The sequence below is a fragment of the Procambarus clarkii genome, chromosome 37 (assembly GCF_040958095.1).
Source record: "Procambarus clarkii isolate CNS0578487 chromosome 37, FALCON_Pclarkii_2.0, whole genome shotgun sequence".
NCBI classification, from domain to species: domain Eukaryota; kingdom Metazoa; phylum Arthropoda; class Malacostraca; order Decapoda; family Cambaridae; genus Procambarus; species Procambarus clarkii.
Window position 1 is genome coordinate 28,778,366 of NC_091186.1, and position 21,457 is coordinate 28,799,822.

Genomic DNA, 21,457 nt, shown 5'->3' on the forward strand with positions numbered 1-21,457 from the left:
ACTACAGTTCTACGGGTGCAAGAGTATGCCTCCTCAAACACCCGGGCGTCAAAACAAAAGGTCGAAAGAATCAAAACAGGCAAAAGGTCGGCAGGAAATGACAATTTGATAGAAGAGGGAAGGGGGGGGGGGAGAAAAATGAAACACGAGGAAAAGGAAAAGGGGTCTGGCAAAATTGGGAAAGGCAGCAGCAGGAGCATAAGGCTGCAAAAGGACAGAGGACTGACCTATGGAGCATCACAATCCAGCAGCTGCCCACCAAGCCCCCTCACGGCGACAATGAGCCAGACAGTGAGGGGGCACTGTGGTAAAAGTCACTCGCAGATTACTTAGGCAGCGGCACTTAAGTCACTCTAGGTCACTTACAGATCTCAATTTGTCACCAGGGGTTACCTGATACCAGTGTTTCGCTCTGGTGATTTGTCACTGTAGAAGGATTCTAAACAACAGTCACGATCGCGATTCTGGGCGATCGTGAATCGCCCAGAATCCATCAATATCTAGTTGTAGAAGGAAAGCCAAGGGAATTTCAATCTTAATCTCTCAAACAATTGCAGACTTCATTATGAATGACAAGTCAGAAATCCAAGTTAGGAATTAACTCTAGGGAAACTAAAAAAAAAAAAAAAAAAAAAAAAAGTATGAATGGCTTCAGTAGTAACACCTGCTAGGTCATTGAAGGCAACATTGGTATGGCTGAGAACCTAACCATAATTTGATTATCTTATACAGTGCTTAGGGGTCAGGGAGCCCCTCTAATAGTCCTAAAATAAATTATTATTTTACAGTATAACCCAATCATAAATTGGTCATCAAACTGTCAACATTTTCTATTCCACTAATCATTTACATGAACATTAAGTCTTTATATATGGAGTACTTCAAATATTTATTAAGCACACTACACCTATGCAATATCTTGCAAGAAATTTCTGAATATTAGTAAATATCAAAACCTTGCCATAAACTTTTTACTTGAGGGGGGGGTGGGGGGTGGGAAAATTGTTAACAATTTAAAACTTTATTTCATAAAATACATAGTTGTTCTGCTAGATTTTTTGCAGGTTTGATAAAATTGCTGGAGTTCATGCATCTTCATTGCTGGAGTCCTCTTCTCTATCTCGTGTAAATAATGGGTCCGTTTGCTGTTCTGATAAGATGTGCTGGAACCCTGAAAACAAATTAAAATAATTCTTTATCTAAAAAATATTACATATAGACAGCCAAGTACTTTTCATACACCACTTATTCAGATATTAATTTTGGATTTAAATAAAGTTAATGATAAACTGCCCATCCAAAAATACTGTTAAATGTAAAGATGTTATTTTCTAGATAAGTCCAGGAGGCTCCCTGGAGCTACCAGTCTAATATGGGATTCATTAGACCGGGACAATATATTCTAAGGAGTTCAGCCTACCAGTGACTACAAGCCAGAACCTGGCCCCCCTCAGAGGCACAGGGAGCAATGGTCCTGGAAAACCCTCTTAACATTTGTAGTGCTTCAAAACTTTGACAAAGCCTGGCAAGAAGTGACTCAAAGAACCCTGATCTCTGACTGGAGAAAATTGTGGCCTGAATGTGTGCCAGAACTAGACTGAGGGGGTTTGAGCTTTTAAATAAAGAGCCTATTGTTGAGGAAATTGTTACTCTGGGCCAGAAAATGGACTTGGAATTTGATGGTGCTGATGTGGAGGAGTTGATGGAAGAACACAACAAAGAACTGACCACCGAAGAACTCCAAGCCCTTCAAAAGGAGCAGCAACAAGAGGCAGCTGAGGATATTTCTTCAGGAGGATGATGAGGCAGAGAATATCCCTTCCTCAACAATTAGAAAGTGGTGTAGGATGTGGGAAGAAATGCAAACTTTTGTTGAAACGACTTACCCACAGAAAGCTGTAGTAGGCTGTTGCATTAATATTTTCAATGACAATGTGATGCCTCAATACAGACAGGTGTGGCAAAGAAGGGAAAAACAATCTTCAGTGGAACGTCTCCTTGTGAGAAAATCGAGCAGTGAGCCACAACCAGGTCTTAGTGGTATGCAGGCAAATCGTGCCAGAGTGCACTCCAGAGAGGTCTTCACTGCCTGATGGAAGGGGACTCCCCTTCCAAACAGTAACACCTCTCCTCCTCACCCTCTTCCATACGCCAACAGGAGTCATCAGAGAGAGTAAGTAATAAATTGAATATACTTTTGTAGTGAAGATTTAGGTGAATTAGGTATAAAATTTACTTGGAAGTGAAGTTTTTGGGAGTCGGGAACGGATTAATTCATTTCCCATTATTTCTTATGGGGAAATTCGCTTCAGTTTATGAATTTTCAGGTTACGAACCGTCTCCAGGAACGGATTAAATTTGTAAACCGAGGTACCCCTGTATTCAAGATATATTGTTGCCTAGAGGTTATATTAATTTATGTTTGGATAGGTTGGGTTTAGTTATGTTTGGGTAGGTTGGTTATTAGGTTAGGTAGGTACAGGAGGCTTATATGCCAGCAAACCGCTTGGACCGTTGACTTGCTATGGCATTGCCAGCTTCTTATTTTCATCTAATTTCATTATTAAATGATACCTTTTATATAATGAATAAATATATCATTTATTCATTATTAACAATGCTAGGAAGCTTTGTGCAGCTTTGAGTAAGTTTGGGTAGCTTTGGGTAATTAGACAGACCCCCCCTCTTGTGGACACCTGGCTGCCACACGTAACACCGCAGAGGACACCATAAAGGCAGACACTGCTTGGAAAGTGAGGCCAGAGAAGATGTCTGCCCTGGTTCGCATTAGCTGACAAGCTGGAGTACTAGGTAGCCAGCGCGGGGGGGGGGGGGAAAGGTTGTGCGGACAACCTGCGCAACTACAAGGTATGGTGTGTGAGGTTTGCTTGTTTTCCTTGGGACTGGAGGGAATTCTGCCTCTTTGTTCAGTTTTTGGTTGCAATTTTCTTACCATGTAGGGCCTGTTTTGTTATGCCTACCTTTCTGGGTGCCTAACTCCGGTCGATGGCAGATAAGGAAAATTCCCAACCACAGGGATTTTCCAGGGCCAATGCTCCCTGTGCCTCTCTGAGGGGGGGCCAGGTTCTGGCTCGTGGTCCCTGGTAGGCTGAACTCCTTAGATTAATGCCCAGGTCTAATGATTCACATATTAGCCCGATAGCTCCAGGGAGCCAAAGGGGCTCCCCACAGAAAATCAACATTGAATGTAATGAAACTAATACTAGCTTCGTCAATTCTGTACCCCAAACCCTTTATCCTGCAAGTTTGGGTTAGGCTAGCCCAAAGCATCTGGCCTTCAACCTCTGAACAAATAAACAAAGACATTCTTGTAGGTACAAATTTATAGTACAAGAGAATGTTTGTCAATTCAAGATGATTTATCTTACCTTGCTGGCCACATCCTCGAGAAACGCTCTCAAATATGAGAGTGTTTTGCTCCCGCTCTTCATCTCCTCCTGGGTTGTTGACGCCGTACCTGATACATCATCCATTGTTTCGACACCCATGAGGTCGATGAAGAGCAATGAGCCTGAAATCAATGAAAAACAATATATATATAATGATAGGTAAAACAGAACATATGGATGTGTCAGCCTCTGTTAAGCCTGCTTAAGATCCTAAAATAATGTGGTGATTATAAGAATTAACTCCAGTGCTGCGCTGCTTTTATTGTGACAAATTGGTGGTGCGCCAAAAATGAAGTGTTCTTTATAAAAAAAATTGGATATTTGTTAAAATCCCTTCCCTGAACATGTATATGTAAAAAAACCAGTGTTCAATGTAATGGAAACCCTATTTTCTTGGCGAGCCCCAGAGGCTCCCTGAAGCTATCCAAACTGACGTGCCGTATTATGTTGCTTGTTGTTGGTGGTGGTGGTTTAACGACACGCCTCTGCTGCTCCTCCAATTTTGTCAGCTGCTCCTTGAGCCATCAGCTACCCACAGATGATTTAACATCTTTAGAAGGCAGAAAAGTACACAGTGACCCAAATGTGATTGAAACTAACTGCTAGACCAACCCATAATATCCCATTTCAACTTCACTAACGTGTTGCTCCCTGGAGGAAGTGTGCTGCCCGATGCTCATTGTTTCCACCTCTCAGAGTTTTTCCATTTATTCTGCTACCATGCACACCAAAATGAAGTCTGTGAAGGTCAAGAAGAAAGCACACCTATCAGGAATAATCCGGGGGCCGTCTAATTACCCAAAGCTACCCAAAGCCACCCAAAGCTCCCTGACATTATGCTAGTAATGAATAAATATGATATATTTACTCATTATAATGTTGGTGCTGAATGTAGAACATGGAAAAACATTTATACTTTGAAAAAGTATCATTTCATAACAAAATTAGATGAAAATAAGCTGCTGGTGACGCCAAAGCAAGTCGATGGTCCAAGTGAAGATGTTTGTTTTGAGGCGCTTACTTTTCTGGGTGCCTGTCCTGATCGATGGCAGATATAGAATGCTCCAAAATCACATGTGCATATCTATAGGCCATTGCACCTCGTGTCTCTCTGAGGGGGGGCCAGGTTCTGGTCGTGGTCCACGGTAGGCCTAGAACTCCACCTACATCGACTGATACCAAAGTTAGGAATATCCATATCAGCCTGAATAGCTCCGGGGAGAGCCAAAGTGGCTCCCCCCAGAAAATATAAAAAAAGAATTCTTACCTTGGGCAATGGCAGAGTCCACTTGTAGTTTCGTCAGTGTGGCTCCTTGACGATTGCAGATTCAGCCTTGTAGAAGCCCTTTTAATATTTTTTTTAAATGCCTCTATTTTTTTCCATGCACTCGTCGAAGTCAGTTATCTTAATTTTCTGAAAAATATTGACAAGTTCAGTTAACTAATAATAAAGTGCAAAAATGCAAAAAACAGCATTTAATGTAATGAGATGTCTATTTCTGAGCGAGTCCAGGTGGTTCCCTGAAGCTATGTTGATATAGTGCCAAATTAATAGGTGCCATCATTTGCAGAGTTCTTTTTGACTTATGGGGACGACGAGCCAGAACCTGGCCCTTCCAGAGAGGAGGCCAGGTTCCAAGGGGGTCAGAGGCACATGGAGCAGTGGTACCATGATAAAATTTGTGAGGTTTCATTATTTCTGCAACTACTCGAGAAGCACCCAGAAAGTCAGCGAGAAAAACCAGACCACTGCTGGCTAGAAATGAGACAGCAGCTTCAAAACTGCCAAAATAAATCCAAGAAACGCCTACCAATGAATCATGATGTCTAGGGCCGGGATGGTGTTCTGCCTTTTTTAACCCTTAGACCACGCAATACATATATAGACGATGGGAGTAGCTTTACCAAACCTGCACAATATATATATAGACGATTGAGGCTCTAGCACACGATTTTAAATGCCCTGTGAGGGATAGGGGCAGCTTTAGTCCAGCCACGACCGATAGTTAACAGACACCACCTAGAAAAACACTGTGGGCAACATTCCTGGGTGGGAGAGCCTCAGTACTAACTGAGCCGCCAAGGCTAGCGCACGCAGCATGAGCTCACAGCACCCCTGTTCAGCTAGTGACCACAGCAGTGCCTAAAAATGTCAAAATATATATGTACATGCTATTATTTAGCAATGATAGTATTACAGAAGACCCCTGTGATAAAACTGACCAGGATTCTGATAATAGCAGGATTGTGGAGATATTTAGCGCTGTGCTCCATGGTGGGAGGAGTAATGCTGAAAGAGGGAGGGAGGTGGCATCATCATCTGACTGTGTACTCACCTAGTTGTTGTTGTGGGGGTTGAACTTTGGCTCTTTCAGCCTACCTCTCAACTGCCAATCAGCTGTAACTAACTACTAACTAATTTCTTTCTTTCCCTCCAAACCCCTCCCCCCAGGAAGCAGCTCCATAACAGCTGTTTAACTCCCAGGTACCTATTTACTGCTAGGTAACAGGAGCATCAGGGTGAAAGAAACTTTGCCCATTTGTTTCTGCTTGGTCCAGGAATCAAACTCGGGCCACAGAATTAAAAGTATTGCACGCTGTCCGCTCAGCTACCAGACCCCCCCACCTGTGTGGTCACCTTTTATTGACTAAACTTACCATACCAGCTTAGTGGTTCGCTATAGTGAACACAAATGTAGATACTTGTATATAACGTGTGTATAGTGTAATAACAGCAATAGGAGTATGGTTGGGAGCTGCCATTTTGGTGAGGGAAGGGTGTCATATACATGTTATGTACTGGTGGCCACTATGGTCTTTGGGCACCATACCAGCTTATTTGTACAGGTATGGTGAATAAAACGTGTAGATATAAAACATAAATGTGTGTATATAGTGTAATAACACCACAAACTATTGTTGGAGGAGAAATATTAGTGCATCTGGCCTTGAACCAGCGAGGGTGGCAGCCACCAGCTGACTGTGAGAGTAGCTACGTCTCTTATTGCCTGAACTCACCATACAAGCTTAGATGTACAGTTATGGTGAACAAAACATGTAGATACTTATATATAATGTCTGTGTATAGTGAATAAAAGCAAACACAGTATGGTGGGAGGAGCATGTTGGTGAGTGAGGTGAGGGAGTGGCTGATGAATGGTGGCCATTCTTTGCTGCTTTTTGACTCAATACCAACTTAGTGGTTCGTTATGGTGAACAAAACATGCAAATACTTATATATAACATGTGTATATAGTATAATAACAAAACTGTTTATTGTTTTTTGAACATAATATGAATCACTAAGAAGAAGGATGGGGGAATCAGGCCCATTACCATTGGCAACACCCCTCCAACTAGAGAAAATAGTTTAAAGCCAAATGGATTGAACACAGAGTAATGACATAATAATGAATAGACATAAGGTTTTTGAACAGGAAGATCCTGTGTAACAAATCTACTTACTTTTTATGAGAGAGCCACAGATATACTACAGGAAAGAGGTGATTGGGTATACTGTGTCTATCTGTACTTAAAAAACAGGTTTTGATAGAATCTCACACAAGAGGCTGTTCTGGAAACAAACATGGAGGGGTGACAGGGGGACTTCTGACATGGATGAAATTTTTTTTTAACTGACAAGACAGATGAGAGCAGTAATCAGAGACAATGTATCTGCCTGGAGGAGTGTTACTAGTGGAGTAACACAGGGTTCAGTTCTCACACCAATAATGCTCATCGTCTACATAAACGATCTACCAGAAGGAATACAGAATTATGTTAACTTGTTTATGGATGATGCTAAGATACTGGTGAAGATAGGAGATACAGACTATTGTAATGCTCTTCAAATTGATCTAGATAGTGCTTGGAGCATCAAGTGGCAAATGGAATTCTATGTGAATAAATACCATATTATGCAATGTGGAATCAGAGAAAATAGACCACACACAACTTACAAATTATGTGGAAAGGAATTACAGAACTAATAAAGAACGAGACCTAGGGGTGGTTTTGGATAGTAAGCTGTCGCCAGAAGAACACAAAGAACATTGTGAGAGGAGTGCATGCATTGCTTGCTTCTAATTACATGTACAGTATATAAATGGTGAAATACTAAAGAAACTGTTCATTACTTTTGTGAGGCCAAACTTGAATATGTAGCAGTTGTATGGTGCACAAGTGTCAAGAAGCACATAAATAAACTGGAAAAGGTGCAACGGCATGCTACAAAAAGGCTTCCGGAACTGAAAAACACTAGTTACAGACGAGAGACGCACAATCAATAAAAAAACTCAAGTATCCCAGTGGGGATACCTTTTGACTTGCTTGCAAATTATTTAAATCTTTGCATTTACTGCCCGTTGTCAAGTTGTTGATACTGGAATGATAGACCTCTCCCAAGGTGAAGGAGAGGTCTATATTGGCCTGAAAAAGAAAATATAATTAACCACTGCACTGTACAGAGCGCCTTAATGAGCCCAAACAGGGGTGCGCAGAGTGCAGTATGGCATTTTAAGGTACTGTATAGGGAATGATTCAAAACTCCCGCTGCAACACTGGGCTCACATCCTGTGTCTCAGGACTCCAGTAAAAGGACACCATTTGGAAAAAAAAAATCATCAGCATCAGTACAGGCTGTGAGCAACCCGTCCTCTTAAAAATAACGTCACTTTAGCTCGTATGCGCTCTATGGTCAAACTTGGACGTACAGTAATTTGAAATGAAATACGTCATTTAAAACAGAACAGTACGTCACAAAAGTGACGTACTGTTCCGTTTTCTGTTTGAGTCGTCTGCCCGACTCGGTAAGGTTAGAATAGGAGACTTAACGTTTTTCGTAACGTTTTGAAACTATGAGAATTTCCTGCCCACCTAACCTATCAGAGGACCCTTAACTTGTTAAAAAAAAAAATCCCAAATTTATTCATATTTTTTTCATTTTCAAATTACAATGGGGCCTCGACTTAAGATGCTAATCCGTTCCCAGAGACGGATCGTAACTTGAAATATCGTAAGTCGAAGCGATTTTTCCCATAAGAAATAGAGGGAATTGAATTAATCCGTTCCCACCCTCCAAAATATTAACATACAAATACATTTTATACTGAATACAATGTTTTTTCTAACTACAATACAGTACCTAAGTTGATCTTACCTTTATGGAGGGCTCTTGATGGCATATGGAAGATGGTGATGGGGGGGGGGGGGGGGAGGAGGAGAGGTATTACTGTTTGGAAGGCGAGTCCCCTTCCATTATCCCATCAGGCAGTGATGTTTTCTCTGGGGTACTCTCTCTCCTACGTTTTGCCTGAATACCACTAGGACCTGGTTGTGGTTCAGTGCTTGTTTGTCTCACTACAAATTTGTCAAGAGACATTTGTTTTTCCGTTCTTTTTAACGTTAGTCGGTAATGATGCATCACAGTGTCATTGAATAGGTTAAGACAACGACATACTGCAGCTTGATTTGGGCGAGTCGTTTCAGCAAAGGTTTGCAATTCTTCCCATATTGCACACATTTTCTTAATTTTTGAGGAAGAAACATCCTCTACTGGCACATCCTTCCCTGAAGAAATTTCCTCAGCTGCTCCTTTTGAAGGGCTTGGAGTTCTTCGGTGGTCAGTTCTTCGTTGTGTTCTTCCACCAACTCCTCAACATCAGTACCATCCAACTCCAAACCCAATTGCCGACCCAGAGAAACAATTTCCTCAACGAGAGGCACTTCAGGTTCAGGCTCAAACCCCTCAAAGTCTCGTTCTGCAACACATTCAAGCCACAGTTTTCTCCAGCCAGAGATCATGGTTCTTACAGTCACTTCTTGCCAGGCTTTGTCAACAAGTTTTAAAGCACTATAAATGTTAAAATGGTGTTTCCAGAACTCTTTGAGGGTAAGGTTTGTGGCATCCGTCACTTTGACATCTCTGGAAAAGTGCCCTTTCATAAAGTTTCTTAAAATTGGCAATGATTTTCTGGTCCATAGGCTGAAGTAGAGGAGTGGTGTTGGGAGAAAGGAACTTTATTGTAAGAAATTTAAATTCCTCATCCAATGAATCTTCCAAGCCTGGAGGATGGGCAGGAGCATTATCGAGGAGAAGCAGGGCCTCGAGTGGCAAACTGTTCTTCTACAAATATTTTTTGATGGCAGGGCGCACCACCATATTCACCCACTCCGTAAAAAATTGCCTAGTCACCCATGCCTTAGACTTCCACATCACACACATTTTGTGTTTCTGCACATTATATTTTTTGAAAACCCTTGGATTTTCGGAATGATACACAAGCAAGGGTTTAATTTTCAAATCGCCACTCGCATTACCACACAACACAAGAGTAAACCGATCTTTCATAGGCTTGTGTCCAGGCAATGATTTCTACTTGGTAATGTATGTTTTCTTTGGCAATCTTTTCCAGAATAGCCCTGTCTTGTCACAATTAACACTTGTTGTGGTAGGTATGCCTCCCTCTGCATAAAATCTTTAAATTTGCCCATGAATCTTTCAGCCGCTGGTTTGTCTGAGCTGGCAGCCTCCCCATGCCTCAACACTATGAATTCCACTTCTTTTTCTAAATTTCTCAAACCATCCCCTGCTCGCCTTAAACTCTTTCACTTCTGCATCACTCGTTCCAGGGGTTTTCTTTAAAAGGTCTTCATGCAATTTTCTTGCCTTTTCACAAATGATGGCCTCCAAAATGCTATCACCTGCTAACTCCTTGTTGTGTATCCAAATTAATAATAACTGTTCAACATCCTCAAGTTTTTGTGTTCTATGTTTCGTGATTATTGATACGCCTTTTACCACTTTAGCACTCATAATGTCATTTTTCTTAGCCAGTATGGTGGATATCGTTGACAGATTTGTTGTACTGCCTAGCCAGTTCACCTACCCGCATACCATCTTCGTATTTACGAATGATCGTGTTTCTGCTCTATGGTCATTCTTACATGGGATCTCATATGTTGAGCCTTACCACTGACTTTCCTGGGACTCGTGGCACGATACATAATAATTATACATGTTGGTCCAGAATGTTGGTCTTTTAGATAGAGCTAGTATATACAAAGCCTAAAGCCACTAATACGCACAGTGTTTCACACAAGATACTGAAACTTAAGACTTCGGGAACTTAGACTAAAACTTAACCACTGTACTGCTCGGGCTTGAAATACACCACCTCCCCTGTGTGCAGGAAATAAGTTCTTTCCAAAAAATTATTTTCTCTTATACAGTGGGGCCTCGACTTATAATGGTAATCCGGTCCCAGAGACTGATTAGTCTCTGGGAACGTCGAAGCGAAGTCGAAGTGATTTTTCCCATAAGAAATAAAGGGAATTTAATTAATCCGTTCCCCACCCTCAGAATTAACTTACAAATACATTTTATACTGAATAATGTTTTTTTTATAACTACAATACAGGACATAAGTTTATCTTACCTTTATGGAGGTCTCTTGATGGCGTATGGAAGATGGTGATGAGGGGGGAGGAGGAGAGGTGTTACTGTTTGGAAGGGGAGTCCCCTTCCATCATAACATCAGGCAGTGATGACTTTTCTGGGGTACTCTCTCTCCTACGTTTGCCTGAATACCACTAGGTGATGGACTTTGGTGATGTTTTATAAGAGCCCAGGTTTCCTAGAGGTGTAAATGTGTGTGTCACCGGTTGGTAGGTGTGGAGGCTGTGTGCAAGGTTCCAGGTTTGGGATTGTGAGCCATAGGGTAGCCAGAGCCCACTTGGAGGTTATTTTACTACAGCATGACCTTGAGCTGTAAGGAATTCACATTGTTGAATATATATTATCGTGTGTCTTATGCAAATAAATTTGTGTCTTTGTACTAGGCTGTTTTCCATACTCCTTAATTTCCCCTAGGCTCCAGTAACCATTTGGAATGGGGAATAGATGTTATCTAGGGAAATAAATTCCCCTAGACAACATTTAAAGGTCCACCACCGCCAAATTCTTGACAGACCTCCGAGACACAGGTGTGACAAAATTCTTTGACACAAACCATGACACTGTACATGATTTTTTTTTTAAATGGCATCTGTTTACAAGAGCCCTGAGGAAGCCGATGTAAAGCCCATGTAGCTGCAGGAGTTTTGAATCATACGCTATACCTATAAGATCCCTGAAACGCGTTGCGCACCACCCATCAAACGCCTACTGGCACGTTGCACAGTTCAGTCGTTAAAACTAATTTAGATCAAAGCATAAATTGAATTGAAAAAGGGAAAAAAGAATGATAATTATATGATGGATGGAACAGCAGAAATTTAAACAGAACAGTAGAAGTAATTTTAACTGAATAAACAGAGGACCACAATTAAATTTGACATGATTGGGAAGGTCATTCCACATTCTGGGACCCTTGATTTGCAGAGGGATCTTGTCTACCAGACAAATTAACCTTGAACGGATTAAATGCATAAACGAAGGTACAGTACCAGTGTACAGTGGCACCTCGACTTACGATTGCCCCTACTTACAATAATTTCGAGTTACGATGTAAATTTCATCGAAAAATGCGACTCGACATCCGATGGCGTCGTCGACTTCCGATATTTGTTGGTACACATTCGCGTCGACCGAGCGCGTGGTTCCCCGTCACGCGGTCAGACCTGCCTCAGTTTACTACAGCTGCCCGCTTAGTGACGATCGCCCCTATAAGAAATTTCTCGTTTGTGGTGATTTTTTGCATTTTTGAACATTAAAGTAATTATTATATATCACACCATGAGTCCCAGGAAAGTCAGTGGTAAAGCTCAACATATGAAAACCCATGTAAGGATGACCATAGAGCAGAAACAAGAGTACAGAATGTCTCTTCCTCAACAATTAAATAAATGTCCGCAGCATGGGAAGAATTGCAAACCTTTGCTGAAACGACTCACCCAAATCAAGCTGCAGTAGGTTGTTGCCTTAACCTATTCAATGACACTGCGATGCATCATTACAGACAAATGTTAAAACAAAGGGAAAAACAAATGTGTCTTGACAAATTTGTAGTGAGACAAACAAGCACTGAACCACAACCAGGTCCTAGTGGTATTCAGGCAAAACGTAGGAGAGAGAGTACCCCAGAGAAAACATCACTGCCTGATGTGATAATGGAAGGGGACTCCCCTTGCAAACAGTAATACCTCTCCTCCTCCTCCTCCCCCACCCCCCCCATCATCATCCATACGCCCTCAAGAGCCCTCCATAAAGGTAAGATCAACTTAGGTACTGTATTGTAGTTAGAAAAAAACATTGTATTCAGTATAAAATGTATTTATGTTAATATTTTGGAGGGTGGGGAACGGATTAATTCAAATCCCTTTATTTCTTATGGGAAAAATCACTTCGACTTACAATATTTCGAGTTACGATCCATCTTTGGGAACGGATTAGCATCGTAAGTCGAGGCCCCATTGTATATAATTGTTATAATATACTCTACAAGTGAAATCAGGATTAGCTAGCTAATACAGTACAGTATTTAAGAAAAACTTACAGTTTCTTCTTCTTCCTTTAATTTTAGCAGCCCTTGAAGTGCTTCTTTTTGTAGGGTTTCAATAGTGGTGCTTTTTCCAGCACCACTCTGGCCATAGGCTAAATGATAGTATGTTTGCCATACTTCACTTCATGAACTATATTTTTAATTTCACTTTTTAAAGCCTCTTAATTTTCTCGAACTGGAAACTCTCTGCCAGTTCATATTGTGTTTCCTGTAAAACAATTTAGAAATATATTAATCACAGTTAAAAAATCCAGCATTGAATGTAATGAAACGCCAATTTCTAGGCGAGCTCCAGTGGTTTGCTGAAGCTACTATTTCTAATGTGTCATACTATTAGGTGTTGTCATTTGCATGGTTCTATTGGCCTATAAGGGACCATAAGCCAGAACCTGGCCTCCTCAAAGAGGCACAGTGAACGGTGGCAAATATGCCTTCAAACAAGACCACAGCCTCAAGAATCGAGGGTTTTATTAGCATGTTAAGGGATTTAAACAAGGGAGCCGAGTGTTGTCTGAAAGCAGAGTTTGTTATTATTCTGATGGCAGATTTTTTTGCTAGGTAATGATGGGCTTTAGGTGGTTTGCAGTGGTTGACCCCCCACGCATAGATACCATAAGTAAGATAGGGATAGATTAAAATGCATAATATAGTGAGAGGAGAGCAGAGTTAGAAACATAATATCTAATTTTGGAAAGTATACCAACTGTTTTAGAGACTTTCTTAGTTATGTGTTGAATGTGGGTGCTGAAGTTGAGTCTCTTGTTAAGTAGACTTTTTTTAATTCATTATTCAAAACATTATTTAGTGTATGTGGGGTTGGGGTCTGAATAGATGAGGATAGTATCATCAGCAAACAATATAGGTTTAAGAATATTAGAAACATTAAGCAGATCATTGATATATATAAGAAATAGAGGAGGTTCCAAGATGCTGCCCTGTGGCACTCGAACAGTTATTGGTAGAGTGGAAGAGGTATCATTGATGGCTACACGTTGGTGTATGTCACTAAGTAAGTAAGTAATTATCAAAAGAAGGCACCAAACCGGGAAGGCTATGTAGCACCATCAAAGACGCAAAATAATCAGAGGGCGCTAAATATCACCAAGGATGCCAATACGAGAACAAAAACGCATAAGGCGAACGATATCAAAAGTATCAGAGTCGCCAAGAATTCTATCGAGGGACAGGTGACCGCGAGGGGCGGTCGGAAAGCAAGACATACGCTCGTCCTGGAAGTCAGGACATTCAAGAAGGACATGCACGACCGTAAGAGGGACAATGCAACTAGGACAATAAGGAGCAGGGCGGCGCTCCATCAAGTGACCATGGGTTAAGCGAGTATGGCCAATACGCAACCTCGCCAGAGCTGTTTCCCACCGCCGGTTACGGTGGAAGGAGGACTGCCACGGGGAAACAACATTTAAGAGTACGTAGCTTGTTACCAGTAACAGACAACCAAGAAGCCTGCCAACGGGTAAGGACTGAGGAATGGATAACCGGGTAAAAGTCGGAATACGGAATGCCCTTACGAGAGATGGGACAAGAGCGGACAGCTTCCTTGGCGGCAGCATCCGCACGCTCATTTAAAGACACACCAATATGGCTGGGAACCCAACAAAACTCAACCGACTTAAATTTACTTGTGAACGAGAAACAGCCAATGCTGGATCTCGACAACCACTGGATGAACTGGATTAAAGGACCCGAGAGCCATGAGGGCACTACGAGAGTCAACAACAACTACAAAGGAAGACTGACACGAGAAAGTAGGAGACGAAGAGCATAGAGAATAGCATAAAGTTCCGCTGTAAAGATGCTAGTCTCCGGAGGCAAGCGACACATAAGTGCGATCAGGAAAAACAACAGAGTAGCCAACACGTCCGCTGACTTAGACCCATCGGTGAAGACAGAAACGGAGCGGGAGTGAGAAGAAAAGTGCTCGAGGAAAAGGCGTTTTAGAACCGTAGGAGGGGGTTAAAAGCTTTAGTGATACGGGTCAAGGATGTACAAAACCGCGGAAGAGGGACCCTCCACGGGGGCAAAGAAGGAACAACACGAGGAGAAACATCAGAAATACGAACGGAAAGAGAATCCTGCAGGCGAGATAACCGGACAGAAAGAGGGAGGTGGTGAAGAGGAACAGGAACCGCAGGAGGGGTAAAAGTTACAAGCACGACAGAGGCGGAGAGGAAGGATGTTGCAAGGACCGCGCAAGATAGCGAAGACAGTAGCGATCACGGCGGTCCTGGAGAGACAGGAAGCCAGTGTCAACATACAAGCTAAGGACGGAGTCGAACGAAAAGGCACCAGAATGTGAGGCGCAACCCAGTATGGTGCAAAGCATCAAGACGGCGAAGAGTAGAAGGAGAAGCAGACCGAGTAAGCAGGGCAACCATAATCGAGCTTAGACAGGACGAGAGAGGAATGTAAAGCAAGGATGTGCGCGCCTATCTGCCCCCCAAAGAAGTATGGGACAAGACCCGAAGGAGGGTAAGGGCCTTAGAGCACTCAACACGGAGGTAAGAGATATGGGGAGACCAAGACAAACGAGTGTCAAGGAATAACCCCAAAAGCTTCGCGGAATCTTTGTATTCAAGGGGATGACCATAAAGTGACAAAGAGGGACGAAGAACAACCCGTTTCCGCGTAAATGTCATGGCACAAGTCTTAGAAGTAGAGAAACTTGAAGCCATGATCAGTGGCCCAAGGACGACACGGCATATCAATTGCAAGGTTGAAGCCGGCGTGAAGGAGAGGCGAATCATCACCCTGACAACAAAGGGTAAGATCATCTGACATAGAGAGCGGAGAAGACACCAGAAGGAAGAGAGGAAAGAAGACCATTGAGGGCAACCAGAAAAGAGTAGTGCTCAGAACACTACCCTTGGGGCACACCTTCGTATTGCTGAAAAGAGGGAGAGAGATCGGTACCAAGGCGCACCCGAAAGGAACGACGAGAGAGTGAAGCTGCGGAGAAAGAGAGGGAGATGACCACGAAGGCCAAAAGCAATGAAGTTGAGATAGGATATGATAATACGCCAAGGTGTCGTAAGCCCTTTTCCAGGTCAAAAAGGACGGCAACAACGGAGGTCTTCGCAGCAAAAGCAGTACGAAATATAGACCTCCAAGTTCACCAGGACATCTGTCGTGCTGCGGCACTTGCGGAAACCAAATTGAGAAGGGGAGAGGAGGTGATGGTGTTCCAGGAACCACATCAGACGAACGTTAACCATACACGTTCAAAGAGTTTGCAGACACAACTTGTGAGAGCAATAGGGCGAAAGTCCTTAGGGGAAGTACCCAGAGACCCCGGTTTGTGAACAGGGAGGACAACGGCATCGAGCCAGTCCTCAGGGACTGACGACGACTCCCAGATCCGATTATACAGACTCAGTAAATACTGAGACGTGCTCAGAGGGAGATGGCGAAGCATCTCGATGAATACCATCGGAGCCCGCCGCCGTAGAACCGCAGAGGGCCAGGGCAGAACGAAGTTCAGAGAGAGAAGGGATCATTATAGGGAAGCTGAAGACGAGTGCAGAAATCTAAAGGACGAGACTCAAGGACAGGTTTACGAAGAAGGAAAGATTGGGGAAGATGAAGACCAGAGCTAACAGAAGAAAAGTGGGAACCCAGTTCGGAAGCGACCTGCAACGGGTCCGCCACAAGAGTATCATGGAGGTGAAGGACCGGTGAAACATCGGGAACGAACTTACCCGCTATCTTGCGGATACGTTTCCAGATCTGGGCCAGAGGGGTTTCGGACGTAATTGTTGAGACATAAGATGCCCAACATTCACGTTTAGCCGTACGGATGGCCCTACGGGCCACCGCACTCGCTTTCCGAAAGAAAAGAAAAGAATCGGTCGTCTGCCTACGGCGGTGCCTCTTCCAGGCTGCACGCTTACAGTGGACAGCCCGAGCACAGTCCGCATTCCACCAGGGAACGCACTTCCGTGGACCCCGAGAGGAAGAGCGAGGAATAGAGCGGAGGGCAGCGTTGAAGACAGTGTCATGAAAAAGGAGGAGAGCGCGAGAGAGAAGCAGAAGGGAGAGGTCAGAGAGAGCAGCACTGAGGGTAAATAGGGTCCAGTCTGCCTTAGCAAACTGCCACCTAGGGAAAGAGAGGGAAGGGCGAAAAGAGAAAAAGGAAACAAGGATGGGGAAATGATCACTCCCATGGAGGTCATCAAGAACCTGCCACGTGAAATCTAAGTAAAGAGAAGAAGAGCAGAGAGAAAGATCAAGACAAGAAAGGGTGCGAGTCCGAGAGTCCAAATGAGTGGGCTCACCAGAATTCAGAAGAGACAGGGAAGAAGATAGGAGAAACGGCTCAAGGAGGCGACCCCGGGTATTCGTCAGAACGTCACCCCAAAGAGAATGACGACAATTGAAGTCACCCAGCAGGAGCACAGGCTCCGGCAAGGAGTCTAGGAGGTGTTTCAAATCAGGAAGAGAGAGCGGGACACTCGGGGGGAGATAAATGGAACAAACTGTGTACCATTTCCCCACAAAGATACGAGCAGCAGAACAATGGAGAGGCGAAGGAAAAAGTAAAGGAACAAAGGGAACATCTGCACGAATCAAGAGAGCAGAAGAATTAGAAGCCCCAGCAATGGCTGGGGGGGGGGGAGAGAAAGGAATAGCCACGAAAACGACCAGGACGAGCACCAAGCATTGGCTCCTGGAGACAGACACAAAGGGGCGAAAACCGCGAAATCAGAAGTTGGAGTTCGAGGAAATTGGCGTAATAACCTCGAACGTTCCATTGAAGAATGGACAACGACGAGAAGAGAAAGGAAACAAAGGCGAAAGAGCAACAGAGCACGTTAAAGAATATCAGGGTCGGGATCAGGGTCAGCAAAGTCAGGGTTAGGGGGCATGGGTAAACTGAGCAAAGACGGAGGGAAGGAAACGGGAGAACAGATCAGAGGTGGGCGGGCGGGGTCCGGAGGAGGAGGAGGAAGAGGAGGAGACAACGGAGAGGAGCAGGCAAGGACAGCAGTAGGAAGAGGGGGAGTAGAAAGAGGGGAGCGCACCCCAGCAAGAGCAGCAACCGAAAGGGAAGCAGGGGCCAAAGAAACCTCCATAGCAGGAACAGGGGGCGCAACCACTGAAACGGGAGGGGAAGGAGCAACAGAGCCAGAAGTAGGAGCTAAGGAAGAAAGCGAAGCCTTCTTACCCGCCGGGGAAGAGGAAGGAGAGGAGCCAGGCTTACGCTTCTGACTTAAAGAGACAGGTGTCCCAGCAACTACGTACCGGGCAACGGATTCCAGTGTCTCAACAGAAGCCGAACGAGAGCACACACGACGGCCGTTAGGAGAGCGATGGACATCCGCCTGCACCGACAGGCGGCAGGGAGAGCCGATAGATGGAGGAAGAGGATGGGAAGGAGGATCGGAGGGGGACGAGGAAGAAGACACAGGAGACATGACAGACCGGGTTGAAAGAAGGGGAACCCCAGACAGAGGACCAGTAGGGGGACCCCTCGGGAAAGAACTCAAAGGAACAGAGGAGGGGGCAGTGGGCGTATCAGGGTCCAAGGCCCGGAAACGGTTGAGAGTCTGAGGAAGGGGGAAGGACGAGGAGAGGAAGAGCGCAACACGCGAGCATAAGAGATGTTAGTATAAGGCGGGAGCCGGCGAACCTGGCGCCTCGCCTCAGGAAAAGACAAACGCTCCCGGTGCTTCAGGTTAAGGACGGCCGCCTCAAGCTTGTAATGGACACAGGCACGGGAGAACGTAGGATGAGCCTCACCGCAGTTGAGGCAGCGAGCTTGGGGAGAAGTGCACTCCGACTTAGAGTGACCTTCACTCCCACACAAAGGACAGAGAGACAGTCCCAGAGCAGCGGAGGGCACCATGCCCAAACCTCCAGCACTTATTACAAAGTCGAGGAGAAGGAATATACTCTTGGACAGAGCACCTAGCACCAGCAAGAATGACAGAGGATGGAAGGGTCCTACCATCAAAGGTGATCTTCACAACGCGAAGGGGTTGACGGCGACGACCACGAGGGGGACGAGTAAACAAGTCAACCTGGAGGACAGAATGGCCTTGGGCATCAAGGATATGCCGAATATCATCGTGGCAATCCTGCAGATTCCGAACACCGGTTGCAACATGGGGTGGGAGGAGAATAGTGCCAACACTGGAATGCATCTGAACGTTCTTGGAGACCCGAACAGGGATCTCGCCAAGGCAAGATAAGGCAGCCAAGCGGGAAGCCGCATCCTGAGAAGGAGCAGCAACGACACGTGTACCGAGACGAGTGGGGTTGAAAGTAACACACGCATCCACGGAATCTACAAGATGCCGATGGAGGGAGAAATCGTCAGGAGGCGCAGAATCAAGAGGGAGGAGATCAAAGTATTTGGCCCATGAAGCAGGACCAAACAAGGCCTGATACGCATCAGCACGGGAAGGAATCTAGCGAGTGCGGTTGGGGCGCGAACGGCGTTGAGAACCCCTAGAGAGAGAGGGGTCAAAAGGCGCAGTAGTCACAACGAAAGACTTAGCCACACCAGGGGACGAAGTGGTCACCACCGGGGGCTGGAGGCTCGACCCAACCTCAGAGGAGGGAGGGGAGCTGGGGGAAGAAGTCAGGACGGTCAAAGGAGGAGCAAGGTCGGGGCCCAACGCAGCGGGAGCTACAGAGCCAGGTCTTCCAATACAGGCCGACTCGGGGGCTTGGTCGCCCACCCCACGAGCCTGAGAGGGTACAACGGAAACATTCAACGACGTAGAGACGAAAGGTGACAAATTCATCCACGAATGTGCCCCCATGCCCACCATGGAGCCACAATTAGAGGCAGGACACCCAACAGGAAGCTATCGCCGATCATGCCGGGGCCCCTAGGGGTGCGTCGTGAGTATACGCCCCACAAACGCCACCTTAAGAACCGTCAGTCCGTCGAGATCGGGTTCAGCGACGAAAGGGGGATTGACAATAAAAGGTTCCCCTCGCTCGAGACGTCGGGTACTACAGTTCTACGGGTGCAAGAGTATGCCTCCTCAAGCACCCAGGCGTCAAAATAGAAGAAGTCCAAAGAAATAATCCAAAACAAGCAAAAGGTCGGCAGGAAACGACAAGCAGATAGGAGAAGAGGGGGGAGAAAAACGAAACATAAGGAAAAGGAAAAGCGATCCGGCACAATTGGAGAAGACAGCAGCAGGAGTGCAAGGCCAGAAAAGGACAGAGGACTGCCCAACGGAGCATCACACTCCGGCAGCCGTCCACCAAGCCCCCTCACGACGCCAACGGGCCGGAAGGGGAGGGGGTGTATGTCACTAAGTTGGGATCGGATATAGTCCAGGGCAAGGCTTTGGATTCCATAATGCTGGAGTTTAAGAGGTAGTTGTGATTAACAGTATCTTCTGATATCATGGTTGTTGTATTGAGTAATTATCCTGCTGCATTATTCCTTTAAATGATCCTCATATTTTGCTTCAGTGAACCAATGTGTAACCCTGGAATGTTGCCTAATTTTTTTTTTTTTTTTCTTTTTTTTTTGAGATATATACAAGAGTTGTTACATTCTTGTACAGCCACTAGTACGCGTAGCGTTTCGGGCAAGTCCTTAATCCTATGGTCCCTGGAATACGATCCCCTGCCGCGAAGAATTTTTTTCATCCAAGTGCACATTTTACTGTTGCGTTAAACAGAGGGTACAGTTAAGGAATTGTGCCCAGTAAATCCTCCCCGGCCAGGATACGAACCCATGACATAGCGCTCGCGGAACGCCAGGCGAGTGTCCTACCACTACACCACGGAGACTGTACCTGGGTACATACTAATGTACCTAGTAATCCTTTCATTGTTGTGTATTGTTATTATTGTGTATTATTCTAATCTGCTTTTGTGTCAAAAGTTCTTGCAATGTTCCTGTAAACATTTTTGACAGTTTGCTGTAATTATTCCACTTAAAATTATCTGTACCTGTATAGTAAGGCTGAAATGTACCTGTAAAATTTGTCAATTTTGCTGTGAATTGTCTAAAATTACCTGTTAGTTTAGGGATTTGCCTGAAACTCTATGCGTGCTAGTGGCTTTACAAGAATGTATGTATGAAAAACTTTAATGCTCTGTACTCTCATAAACCCAATGTACCTTCTTGTATATAAATAAATAAACGTTCCGGGTCTCAGAAATTCTTCCCTATCAATTTTATCGATTCCTGTTACTATTTTGTACGTAGTGATTATATCGCCCCTTTTTTTTCTATCTTCTAGTTTTTGCACATTTAATGCCTCTAACTTCTCATAGCTCTTGTCCTTCAGTTCTGGGAGCCATTTAGTGATATGTCTTTGCACCTTTTCCAGTTTGTTAATATGCTTCTTAAGATATGGGTACCTACCTACCTTGAGGTGCTTCCGAGCTTAGCGTCCCCGCGGCCTGGTCGTCGACCAGGACTCCTGGTTGCTGGACTGATCAACCAGGCTGTTTGACACGGCTGCGAGCAGCCTGACGTATGAGTCACAGCCTGGTTGAACAGGTATCCTTTAGAGGTACTTTTTGTACCGTTGCAGGGTACCATACAACCGCTGC

General features: G+C 44.6%; 2 long non-coding RNA genes across 3 annotated transcripts in view; one reads left to right on the forward strand and one right to left on the reverse strand.

The window, feature by feature from the left end:
• LOC138372088 (uncharacterized) overlaps positions 1-21,457 on the forward strand; it is a 304,998-nt gene that overhangs the window by 262,690 nt on the left and 20,851 nt on the right. The window lies entirely within an intron of this gene.
• Positions 1,041-8,357, reverse strand: LOC138372087 (uncharacterized). The gene is made up of 4 exons (XR_011230709.1): positions 7,728-8,357; positions 4,678-4,824; positions 3,390-3,532; positions 1,041-1,171 (listed from the first exon to the last, which is right to left on the reverse strand). It is a non-coding gene; the product is annotated as an uncharacterized lncRNA (long non-coding RNA).